General features: G+C 43.7%; 1 protein-coding gene across 2 annotated transcripts in view; it reads right to left on the bottom strand.

Moving 5' to 3' along the window:
* Nucleotides 1-13,259, bottom strand: part of LOC138261617 (arf-GAP with GTPase, ANK repeat and PH domain-containing protein 3-like) — a 2,246,054-nt gene that overhangs the window by 592,617 nt on the left and 1,640,178 nt on the right. The gene's annotated exons all lie outside the window — the stretch shown is intronic.

Below are 13,259 nucleotides of genomic sequence, written 5' to 3'. Positions count from 1 at the left end.
TATTTTAGAATGCACAGAATGATAGACAGGTGATGGGTCACATGCAAAATGTAATGCACTATGTGTTATGTTTTTTCTGTGTGCCCTTAGAATAAGGTGTCTATTTGAATAAGTCATTGAATTGCAAAATAATGCATTCGTTTATTGTTATATGGATCCAATACTGACGAAACGTAATGTTTCTTTGATCAGGTGTTAAGAATATAAAAAGTATTAGTGATTTCCATGCACCATGTTTTGTATTTTGTTTGTATTGTTCCTGTTCTAACATCCATATGTAATAGAGCCAACCCTTACCTAAGAGGTGTGTGTCTCTTTGGGGAACTAAGGAACAGCAGGGTTATCCAGATGTCTTCAGTTTTACTCTTGCTATCTCGCTTTATTTGCACACCCAGGTCTTTTTTTAAATTTAAAATGTCCAGAGATAAAACAGGTAAAAGTTATATCCCAAAAGGTTTTACTGAGATTTAGAAAGGCTAGGAGTGATTGGAGGAATGTTTTAAATTAATCTCAGCCACTTGTAATCCCACAGGCTAAATCCCCATCCATTTTTCTTGTTCACCGTGTCACTACTATCAGAGAACATCTTTATGTAAATCATTTTAGGCACTGCTATAACAGGAAGAGCCCATCTAGTACTGCCATGTCAAGTTCTATCTTAATGGGAACATAAGCAACCCAAGACTGGTTTCAACCTTACTTGATGTCCTCAGTAAGGTCAGGTTGGCCCATTGTGTGCAAGGACCACATCCAAGATTTTTCATCGCACTTAGGGAGTTTCATTAAGAAAAAGAAAAATGTGAATTGTAAAATGCTTGAATTAGTTTCAGCTGTGATTATTGTGGTGCATATTCCAGTCCAACATATATTTTGCTTAGCGTGATACATATGAGGACCAATCATGTGCAAATCAGCATGGTACTCTTGTAAAACATGCAAAAGAAAAACTTGCTGTAGCTGCTATTTCTAATTTAACCTATGAAAATAATGACTATGCCAGTCAAATAGTGACCAGGTGGCAATCCTACCTTTCCTGGGCCTTGTAGCCATCTACCAGTGGCGTAAGGTCCAGGGAAGGGGGCTAGTTAGCAAGCCAAACGCACAGCATCATTTAAATACAAATTAAAAAATCCAGAAATCTCATCATGGTAGCGAAAACACTAAATAATAATGCTTTATTAGCTCATCAAACTGCTGCCCTTTTTTCTTGGCTTGGCCTGTGCTATTTAATGCTTTTAAATAAAAAGCAAAATGTATCAGAAACAATATACAGGTCACTAGATTCAACTGCTCAATTCTACGGTGACTTTAGTGATGCCTTTAATGGAAGTCAAGCTGTTTTCAACTGTTTTTTTTCCTTTTGTATCCTTCTGACTCAATACTCTTCTTTGCTGTATAACCTATGTTGTACTGGGTCCCTGGAAAACCATCTTGTTTCAATATAGTTTAGGACAATCTTTTTTGGACTGTTAATCCTGCACTTACCTAGAAACAATTAGTTAACATTTGAGTAAAGATAACACTTTTGCAGAGAGATGGGATTAGCCTTTCCACCCCGTGGGACTAATTTAATGCATTCCACTTAACTGAACTTTAAAATATAGGTACTAATTTTATCAGGGCAATTTATGTGTTTATTGTTTTACTGATATTTACAAAGATGATAGAGGATTAAAGGTTACTGACATCACTTCCTGTGATATCACATTGTATGCAAACTAGAGAAGCTGTGCATGTTTCTTTCTACTTGGGGCCCTAAAAGTCGCAGGACTGGTCACGTATGGGTTATTGAATCCGGACTCTAAGCCGTAAGGGATTGCTTGGGAAAAGTTTTCAGTTATATTTTTTGTCACCAGTGAGAGAAGCTACCCCCAACTAAGCATGCTTGTAGTTTTTTTTACAAAGCTCTCTGACACTGTTTTCCGGCTCTGGCCCAACACCATTGCTGAAAAGTAAGGGAAATATGCCGGATCCAGGTTCAGGCAGTTATTTCTGGCCCGGAACTAGAACCTGGCTGACCCAGGGAAATATGCTGAATTTGTCCTGGTGTAATTTTCCAACACTGAGGCACAATTCAGCAGTGACTGCACGATATCAGCATTCCAGTCCAGCAACATGCATGCAGGGAAGGGGCTTTCTTACTTTTACTTCCAGCCAGGCACAAAGGCATGAGTTATTGATTTAAAGGGTCATCAGACCCTTTTTTCTTTTCTTTAAGTATCATCCTTGCTGTACACATCTGGAGCTTAACACCTAGATGCCAATGCAATGGAGGGAAACAAATGCACATAGCTTATCACTTCACAATTACTTTAGACAAACTAGGACATAGAGGCAAGTTTGTTATTTTGTTCATTCCTTCTATGTAAGAGATGTACATGCACTGAAAGAATATAAGATTTATCTGTGTGTATGAGTAATTAGATTAATAATGATTTAAATTATGCCTACAAATGTATTTGTATTTATTTATTTTCTCGTGCATGTTAGGATTGTGGTGCATTACATGGGGTGGTTGTGAGATCTCACTGTGAAATACACTCCTGAAACAGTCAGTGTCCAGTCAGGCTCGTTTGTAAAACCTATTGCTCAACCCTGGGTAGCTATAGCTTTGAGCAGCAGGTTTTAAACAAAGAAAATAGTATAAGGCATTTAAACGAAAGTTACACAACATGAAAGAAATCCGACCTCAATTTATAATAATAGGTGATATTTTTATGAGTGAGCAAAATCCTGCAGAGGGTTCCAGAGATATGGATTTTTTAACTTGGCTTTTTAGTCCAAAGCACAAACAAGCATTGGTAAACATGAAGAGTTTGAAAATGTTTGAGGAGTTTTGAAGTATTGTGTTTTTCCCTGGCCTTGACTGGGTGACCATTTAAGACTGGGAGTAGGTTAGAGAGGTGAATAACGAATATTTAGACAGATACCTGGTCACCTAAACAGACTCAAGTTCTATTCCACACTTTACACAAAGACCACCATAGACTTCAATGGAGTGGTCCAGATGGTGAGGATATAGGATGAGGAAAGAAGCTCTGGGTCCTGTGCTGTCCATGGGGCTCCTCCTGAAGTTATTCCCATCCAAGGTTAAGGTGGGACTACTTTGGCTGCAGGAGTCAGGGTCCCTCGAAGTCCTCGTTGATTCAGCATAATTCAGCGACAGCTGGGCTACCAGTCTCTGGCTACTGTAGGTCCAGCAGTTTCCTTTGCCATAAGCAAGTGTTCTTCTTGAGTGACCAATTCACATATGGTGACCCTCCCAGGTCCAGCAGACAAGGGTGAAACTTTTGAGTGCAAAGAGGTGGTCTTTTTGGCTGCTCGTTGGAGACTGTTCAGAAGTAACTACTGACTTGAAAGGGTGGGCTACTTCAGCTTTTATGACCCTGGTGCTAGAACGGGGAGTCAGCTGGCTGACTGTTGGAATTCACCTTTTCTGTCTGGGGCTCTGGAGCACCTTTTTCACAAGCCAGGTCTGCCAAGTCGACGCTAAGGAAAAGTTTTAAAAGTGTTTGCCAAGTTCAGAGTATTCAGGGAACAGTTTTCCAGGAGTTTACTGACTTAACAGTAAAGTCCACAGATGTTTCACAAAGTTACAAAAAGGTTGGTAAATGTTTTTGCTGAGTCTCTAATGGATGGAAAACATGGAAATCAACTCGGATACCTTGCCCAAACTCAAGGTTAACAACCCTAGGGTGCTGTGCAGTGACAGAAAAATTAGTTTGGGGGTCACTGCCACAGGGCCTGGGAGGAAGCCAGGATTGCCAAAGCCCAACTTGCAGAGGTGATTACCAGTGACAGTGGGGATAAGAAGGATGACAGAGACTTCTCTGATAATGACGGCGAGGAGGACACCAAGACTGTGGCCCCTACACTTCATTTGAGGCATACCTCCACACCTGGGATTGAGAAGAGCTCCACTTCAATGAGGAGGGCCTTATTTAGATCTTGACGGAGGGGAATGCTCTGTCACAAAAGTGAGAGATATCCTGTCTTCCGTATTGTGATCCCTTTATATCCTATGGTATATATCATGCACACCAGACTCCACGACATAGGAATCAGCGGAAGAGCCCTGGAGTGGATCCACTCCTTCCTCTCCGGGAGGATGCAGAGGGTCAGACTCCCACCCTACACTTTCAGACCCACAGGAGTCAACTGCGGATCCTCACTGAGTCCCACACTGTTCAACGTGTACATGGCCCCTCTCGCTGTCATCATCAGAACCCACGGTATGAACATCGTTTCATATGGCGATGACACACAACTTCTAATTTCCCTTACCGAAGACCCAGACACGGCCAAAAGGAACTTACACTCAGGAATAGAAGCCATCGTCACCTGGATGAGTCCAGCTAGCACACACTCCACAAACTTCGGAAGATCTTGAGATGGATCCCAGCAGACTGTCACAGGACAGTCACCCACACCTCAGTCAGAAGCAAGCTCTACTATGGCAATGCCCCCTATACCGACACCTCAACTAGAAACAGCAAAAAACTACAACTCATCCAGAACGCCACTGCCAGACTCATTCTGGACCTCCCTCGCCTAGAAAACATCTCCCAACACCTGAGGACCCTCTACTGGCTACCAGTTGAGAAGCGAATCATCTTCAAGCTTTTCACCCACACGTACAAGGCCATACACAAAGCAGGACCAGCCTACCTGAACCACAACATCTCCTTTCACCCCCCCCCCCCCAGATCCCTACGCTCTGTCACCATCCCTAACATCCGCAAAACCACAGCCGGAGGACGATCCTTCACCTACACTGCAGCAAAGAGCTGGAACAACCTCCCCCTGCACCTCAGACAAAGCCCGTTGCTCACCATCTTCAGGAAGAACCTCAAGACATGGCTCTTCGGATGAGGCCCCTCCCCCCAGTGCCCTGAGACCCTCAAGGGTGAGTAGCCACGCTTTACAAAAATTGATTGATTGGTTACAAACTGATTGAATGATATGATGATCATAATACAGAGGATGGGATATCCTTCACCTTTGTGGCGAATATTCGCTCTGCTGAGATCTAAATCAGGCCCTTGGTGTCCTGGAGTTCCAAGAGAGAAGACTGGCCCTAGAAGAAGGAAGACTGGTCCTGGAGGAAAAAGGGTCAGGCTGGGACTGAAATTCCATGGACCTGGTGGCAGCAACAAATACACAGAGGTAATTTCAGGGGGTGCCTATGACCCTAGGTTGCCCAAGGGCGTTGTGCCAAAGTATATAGAAGTGGTTGATACAGACAAATGCCTAGCATCTTATGAGAGGGCTCTCAGTGTGAGAAGGGAGTGTCCACCACTGGGGATCCTTATTGTGGGACCTAGTTTTAACAGTGGGGAGGCATAGGCTACTGACACTTGAAGCTGATGTGGCTGAGCCACCATATTTACATAGGAGGAGGCACCCATTGAGCTGTTCACTGTAACCCATGAGGAATACAGGCAGAGGTTTAGAAATATACAGAAGGGGTCAATCCAGACATCGGTAGACATTGTAGATGCTACTGTCAAGTCATTGGAAGGCTGGCTGAAAGGTACCCAGGTAGATACCTATTAGGGGATCTACAATGTAGTGGTAAAAGAACACATACTTACAAATTTTACCTCAGAGAAGTTACACCAGCATCTAGTAGATCTGAAGGTATCTAGCCCCCCAGATAGCTGTGGAAGACAGCTAATGAATGGGTATGCACACTAGAGTGCCCACAATGTTCCAAGGTGGTGATCACAAGAAAGGACGACAGCCCCCCCACTTTCAGGGGAAAACTGTAGATTAGAATAAAAAGACAAAAACTCAAAAAAAGTCCCCAAAAGATGCCTAACGGGGGTGCCCAGAGCCACATCCCATTCAAAGGGGAGTAGGTACCTGGGATGGGATATTAACTCTACAAAGACTGTGGTGTGCTAAGGCTGTAAACAGCCAGGACATAAGAGGGGAGCTACTGTGTGCACCAAGAAGCCCCCACCGGTAACCATCCCAAAGGTAGTGAAAGTGTAGGGATGGAGGTGGATGGGGTTCTTAAGAATTATACACTGAAGCCACTCTAGTCTCCGTGGGTGGGGAGAAAATTAAATCTGCGGTTCATATGCCTACCAATATGGAAAGGTACAGACAGTGGATAAGAGACAATGGTGTGGATGTCCAGGCCCTGGGGGATACAAGCCAGCATCACCAAGGTTATGGCTAAGCTGGTTTTCCCAGGGTAGATCATCCCTGACGAGGTGCACCAGATAGTAAACTCTGAAAATATTACAAAGTCAAATCCCATTGTTTTTATAGACTTTGAGTAGGGAAGGGTTTCTGGCCCAAAGAAAGCAGCTGTGTCCCCTGTCATCCCAGCAGAGTGTCTGCTGGGCAATGACCGCAAAACTTCTGCCTGGGCAGAGGTGGCGAGCAGGATTCATGCAGCAATGATGGGTGTCCCTGAGTGGGTATTTAGGGCACAAAAGGCCTTAAGGGAAAGTCAAGGGGCCTTGGAGCCTAGAAAAATGCCCAAGGCCCTAATAACAAGAGGAATGGCTGGAAGTCTGGCAAGGACACTTCCCAAGACTCACAGGCCCAGAGGGAGCCTAACTTTAAAGGAGAAGGTCTAGAGCCTGAAGAGGAGGTGGCTGTTTCCCTGAGAGATTTGCCTGACCTGGTTGAACTCGAAGGAGCAGGTAGACCCCCTAGAGGGGACGTGAGCCAGGAACAAAAGACTTGTCCCACTCTTGAAGGCCTGGAACAACTCTGTCAAACAGGAGGAAGAATAACCCATAGGGTATATTTGGGGAGGGTTTCCTGTTCAGTGAGGCAAGGAACCCACTAGAGAGTGGTGGTCCCCGAACAGGACAGAGACGTCCTCCTGAGCCTGGCCCATGACACCCACTTAGACATCTGGGGCAGAACAAAAACATGGGGAAGGTTGGACAATCACTTCTACTGGCCTCAGATGTGTGGAAAGGTGGAGGTCTGTTGCTCCTGTGACACCTGTCAAGCCAGTGGCAAAACAGGAGGCAAGTCAAGGGCTCCCTTCATACCACTGCCTGTGGTAGGGACTCCCTTTGAGAGGGTGGGGATTGACATTGTTGGTCCCTTAGAACCACTTACTACCTCAAACAATAGGTTCAGCACGCCACCAGTTATTCAGAAGCCACATCTCTTAGAACTGTTACTGCCCCTGCAGTGGCTAGAGCCCTACTTGGCATTTTAAGGAGAGTTGGGTTCCCTAAGGAGGTCATCTCAGATAGAGGCACAAACTTCATGTCTGCATATTTGAAAGTCATGTGGGATGACTATGGAGTGACTTACAAATTTACTACCCCCACCATTTCCAATGTAATGGCCTGTGTAGAAAGATTCAATAAGACCATGAAAGCAATGATTATGGGTTTACTGGAGAAACTCAGAAGCAAGCGGGATATTCTCCTACCATGCCTACTGTCTGCATATGGGGAGGTTCGTCAGATGGGAGGTTTTAGACCCTTTGAACTACTCTTTGGACACCCAGTGAGAGGTCCCTTGAGTATGGTGAGAGAAGGTTGTAAGAGGGCTTTCAAAAAACCCAAACAAGATATGGTGGACAATGTTCTGGGCCTTCGCTCCAGGATGGCTGAGTACATGAAGAAAGCAAAAAGAAACTTGGGGACAGCCAGGCACTTAGAAAGTACTGGTATGGCCAGAAGTCATCCGTGGTTGAGTACCACCCTGGACACCTGGTGTGGGTCTTCCAGGACAAAAGAAATTAGCTTTAACCTGTCTGGGAAAAGAAGGAAGAAGTCACCTATCTGGTGGACGTAGTGACCTCCATACAACCCCACAGGGTAATCGATGTAAATAGGCTCAAGATCCACCATGACAGAGCAGATATAACAATGTTCCTGGAGACAGATGGAGAGGAAGAAGAGGAAAGTGAGCCTCTCCATGACCTCCTGTCCACCAATGTCAAAGATTGCTGAATGGCAGGGAGTAGTTTTCTCTTTCACCTTAACAGAACAAAAGCAGACAGACTTTTACAACTTGTTTTGTCAGTTTGCTAACCTATTTTCCTTGACCCTAAGTTTAACAACTTGGTGTACCCAAGATGTGGACACAAGTGACAGCTTGCCTGTGAAAAGCAGAATCTACACACTGTCAGACGAGGCCAAAGCCAGCATCAAAGCTGAAGTTGCAAGTGTTGGGGGTCTTGTAGACCTCTAGTAGTCCATGGGGCAGCCCAATGGTGTTTGTGCCCAAACCAAACTCAAACGGAGAGGAACTTGAGTTGAGATTTTGTATCGCCTTCTAGGGCTTAAATGAATGGAGTCACCAAGACTGATTACTACCCCATACCAAGAGCTGATGAGCTAAATGACAAGGGGTCTGCTAAATGTCTGAGTACCTTCGACATGACTTCCGGTTATTGGCAGATAGCCCTCACATCAGAAGTCAAAGACAGGCCTGCTTTTTCATCCCCTGAAGGCCACTTTCAATTCAAGGTGATGTCCTTTGGACTGAAAAATGCACCTGCTACCTTCCAGAGGTTGATGAACTGAGTACTCTCAGGTTTGGAAGACTTTAGTTCAGCTTATCTGGATGATATTGCTGTGTTCAGTTCAACCCAGGAGGATCACTTGGTCTACCTCAAGGAAGTGTTTCAAGCTCTGCAAACTTGATTCTTGATTTGTATGGCACGATTGTGCCTAGATTCCAAGCAATGTGGTATTTTTCCATGCAGTTTTGCAGCATGTGGAATTAACAAGGGTCAAACCTGTCCCATGAAAAATCTGGGCATGATCCACAGACGTGTCCGATAACACTGATTTACCCAGTAGTTCTAGATTGTGAAATTACTGATATCCCCTGTACTTCAGGGGTGAAATGACAGCACTGGAATTTATTTTGTAGTTGTAATAAGGGCATGAGAAGTTGAGTGGGTCCTAGTGAATCACTTAATGTTTGGGAACACATAGCTTATCAGAGACAGAAACCGAAATATGAGGGAGAGGTCAGGAAAGTGCTGCATACTTATGCAGATAGTAGACGGGATAATCAACAAAAAGCTTGGAGAACTGACATTATTGAGGGAACTAGATTATATCCAGCCTTTGACGAGTTAAGAAGAAAGGAAAACTAAACCAAAAGAAAAGAAAAAGAAAGAAGAGAAGAAAGACACTGGGAATAAGGGAGAAAAGAAGTGATAGTGATTCGTACAATGATTTCATAAAGGAGCTATTGTTGAATTGTCCACCATCTCATAACATAATCTAAACAGAAGGGCATCTAAGTCAATGGTAATCAGAAAGGAGGGAATTTAGGGATGACAGTCCCTCAGAGCCCGAGTGCTTTAGCTACTCAAGGTGCACTGACTGTTCCTGTTACAACTGGTCCTGTTGTCCCATTATATGGACCAGGAGCGACACGGAATAACAAACATACATTGGATGTTCCTACTGTTCCTTTAGGAAGGAGTGTCCTCAGTAATGAAGGTTCAGGGAATATGACAATAAGGAGACTTCGTTCAGTCCTGAGACAAATAAACACTACACACATCACAAACACAGACTCAACAGCAAGTCAGACAGGATTTTCTCCCTATGAAAGGTTTTCTCAGGGGTCACCACCACCATTTTTCGAACTCAAAAATAATGCTGTTCCAAATGATGACTATAGTACTACCAATGGAAGTATACAGTTGAGTTCGCCAAATTCTACGATGTCTGTTGCAAATACTCCAGAATATACAAATCCGAGTTGAAACCTAAAATTAATACAATGTTTCAGCAGCATTTGATTTGTGGCAGAGTAAATCGATTGGTGAGATTCTGAAAAATTTGAAATGTTGCAGTGTTGTGTTTGAGATGAAACAGAAGAAGCTGAAAGAAAAGTTGACGGTGCCAGATGAAAGCTGCGCAGAGGAGTCAGAATCCACAGTTTGTAGGGTACATTGGTGCTATGCAGAATGTCTATCAGCAGGGAGTTCTGATGATGCAAGTAGGTAATGGATTTTAACAGCAAGGTAGAGGATAACGTGTTCCAGTTGACCTGAGTACAAGAGTGGATGTGGCAACTTTGAAAAGGACTAATCTGTGTCATATTTGCGGAAAGGAGGCCCATTGGAAGAGCGTGTGTTGTTTCAGTCCAAATAATGTGGCAAATGAGAATCTGGTACATAACTGAGGATATGTGCAGTTTCAGGGAAACAATCGGATTCAGCCACAGCACATAAAAAGACAGCATATGCTAAATTTGAATGTGTCCCAAGGTCAATCGATGCAGGTTCCACACGCTGCGATGCCACAGCAAAAGGCAAATTAACCCTAGTCTAATTTGAATCAAGTCCCAAATGCAAATACAAATCCTTTAGTGAATCAGTACCCCATGATTCCAACAGACGAGGATACAATTCTGATCAATCCCAATGGTGGTACCTGAGAGGGGACGAAGAATGCATACTTGGTGCATCCTTAGAGGTAGGCCAGGGAGAGCCTGTTCAAGGAAGGTGAGGTGAATGGCCACCCGTGCCACTTTTAATTGACATGGGTGTTACCCATTCTACTGTGAGAACAGTAGAGGTTTCGAACTAGCCCTGTCACAGAAGCAGTACCTGTAAAAATAGGGTAATTTGAGAGAGAATCACTGATTTGTGGTGTGTGATTCAAGTCCTGTGAGTCTGCTTGGATGTGACCTCTTGTGCAAACTTAATTATTCTATCTATTGCACTCCAAAAGGCATACAGATACAGAATCATGATGGGAATGTTGCATTTAAAATTGTGAATCGAACCCTGATGTCAGATTGTACCTGTCAAATGATGATTTGCCTGTAGATCTGAGAGTTGCAGTAGAACCTGAAGTCTGTGACTTTTCAGGAAAAGATACAGGTATTGTTAAACGTGTTAAGCCTGTACGGATAACTGTAAAGCCAAATGCGGAGTATCCTGGAATACCACAATATAACATGACCCCTGAAACAATTGCTGGAATTACTCCAGTGACCTACTCTGTGACTTAGCAGGGAATACTTCAAGAGATCATAGGGAGTCCAATAACCCACCCATCATGGGACTGTTGGAACCCATTGGAAAGTACAGCATAGTCCAGGACTTGAGAAAGAGCAATTAGATTGTAATTCCTTGTTGTCCCCTGGTACCGAATCCACCTGTGATTTGTTTCAAATTCCATGTGAGGCTGAGTGGTTCACTGTGATCGACCTTTGCCAAGCAGTTCTCTCCAAACCGTTGCATGAGGAAAGCCACTTACACTTTGCTTTTCGGTTTGGCAGTAATGTTTTGGCATGGTGCCAAGTCCCACAAGGGTATATTGAGAGTCCATCTATTTTCAATTAGATTCTGAAAAAAAACGTGGATGCCCTAGAGAGGCCCTATCATTCAGTGCTGATTCAATATATTGACGATCTATTGGTGGTGTCAAGCACACAAGACGTTTACAGATTAGACACAATTGCCCTGTTCAACCACTTAGCTGAGAGTAGACATAAGGTATCCCTGACCAAATTGCAGTACTGTAAGAGAGAAGTCCTATACCTTGTACATCACATTGAGAAAGGGAAAGTGTCACAAGAGAGAATTTCAGCAATTCTGAAAATGAATTCGCCAACAACTCAGAAAGGAGTCAGGATGTTCTTGGGAATGGTGGGCTACTGTCAGCAGTGGAATCCCAACTTCCTTTAGGCTAAGCCTTTACAGAGGCTGTCACACAAGGACAAGGATGTGTCAGATCTGGTACCATTGGATAGCACTTGCATAATCATTTTCTCAGAGCTGAGAGAAAGTCTCTGTCGTGTCCCTGCTCTGGGAAAGCATGATTAAAACAAATAATTTAGTTTGTATTGCAGTAAGAAAGAGTGATACTCTCTCTCAGTGCTAACACAGTGACATGGAAACACTTATAGGACTGTGGCCTATTTTTCAGTTACACTTGACCTAGCAGTTTCAGCATTGCTTGGTTGTCTGAAAGCCTTGCCGCAACGGGTGTCAGCATAGAACAGTGTGAAAGGATTGTTATGGGTCATCCTAACTCGAACCAAAACCCAGCACCTCAAAAGCAGTAGATTAACGTACTATGAGCAAACAATCTGAGCTGGCCCAAACATGAGCCTCAAGAGATGTACAACTTTGAATCCTGCAAATTTGTTGCCATTGCCTGTAAATGATGCAAATGCCGATGATGAAATTAGGCATGACTGCATAGATGTCATTGAATTGTGCAACAAGCTGAGACCTGATAGACAAGATGTGCCTCTTTCTGAATCAGATTATGTAATGTTTGTCGATGGCTCCTGCTTAAGAGACCATGAAGGAAAGCTGAGAGCTGTCTGTACTGTCTCAAGTGTGGTTGAAGCTTCCTAGCTTCAAGGAGTATTTTCGGCTCAAGTGGCTGAATTGATTGCCCTTACAAGAGCATGCTGTGTTTCAGACCAGCTGAAGGTGACCACTTTCACTAATAGTCAGTATGGCTTTGGTGACGTCCATGACTTGGGGCAGTTATCATCGCAGAGAGGTTTTATGACTTCCCCTGGCTCTCCTATACGCAATGGTGAGAAAGTTTATAACCTGTTGAAGGCATTACATCTGCCTGCCCAAATTGTGGTTGTGAAGTGCTCAACTCACGGCAGGTGGACTGATTATGTGACTTTGGGAAATAATTATGCAGATGAAGTAGATAGATGTTGTTCCTTAAATGCATGTGCCTTCAATGATGAATTTCATAATGAAAGAACAGATGAGACAAAATACAATCTCTTGCTAACTTGAGCAGATACATAGGAGGAAGTGAAGAGGTACAGGAAGTGGTGTCAGAAACAGAACAGCAAGGTTGGATCACAGTAGGATGTATTAAAAGAGATGACAATTATATTTGGGTTTCAAATGATGGAAGATCTGTGTTGCCATATAGTTTGCTACTACCCATGGCGAGACAATACCATGGTCTAGCTCATGTGGGGCGTGATTCAATGGTGAGATTGTTTTGACAGACATGATTCAATTCTAGGTTAAGACTGATGTCAGAAGCAGTGTCACAGATATGTTACATGTCAACAGATGAATGTAGGCAAACAAACTGCAGTAACACTGAGTCACATAAGCAGGAGGACCTTTCAACAGAATGCCGTTACACTTCATCGAGTTGTGTGCAGTAGACTAAGATACGTCTTGGTTGTTGTATGCATTTTCTCTTCTTGGGTAGAGGCTTATCCGACTAGGAGAAATGATAGTCTCACAGTAGCGAAGACCGGAGGCTCCTGGTCTTGTTGAGCAGATTAATGAAACGCTAAAATAC

The sequence above is a fragment of the Pleurodeles waltl genome, chromosome 10 (genome assembly GCF_031143425.1).
Source record: "Pleurodeles waltl isolate 20211129_DDA chromosome 10, aPleWal1.hap1.20221129, whole genome shotgun sequence".
Taxonomy (NCBI): domain Eukaryota; kingdom Metazoa; phylum Chordata; class Amphibia; order Caudata; family Salamandridae; genus Pleurodeles; species Pleurodeles waltl.
Note: the sequence above shows the minus strand (reverse complement) of the source record. Positions and strands in the feature narration are given on the sequence as shown.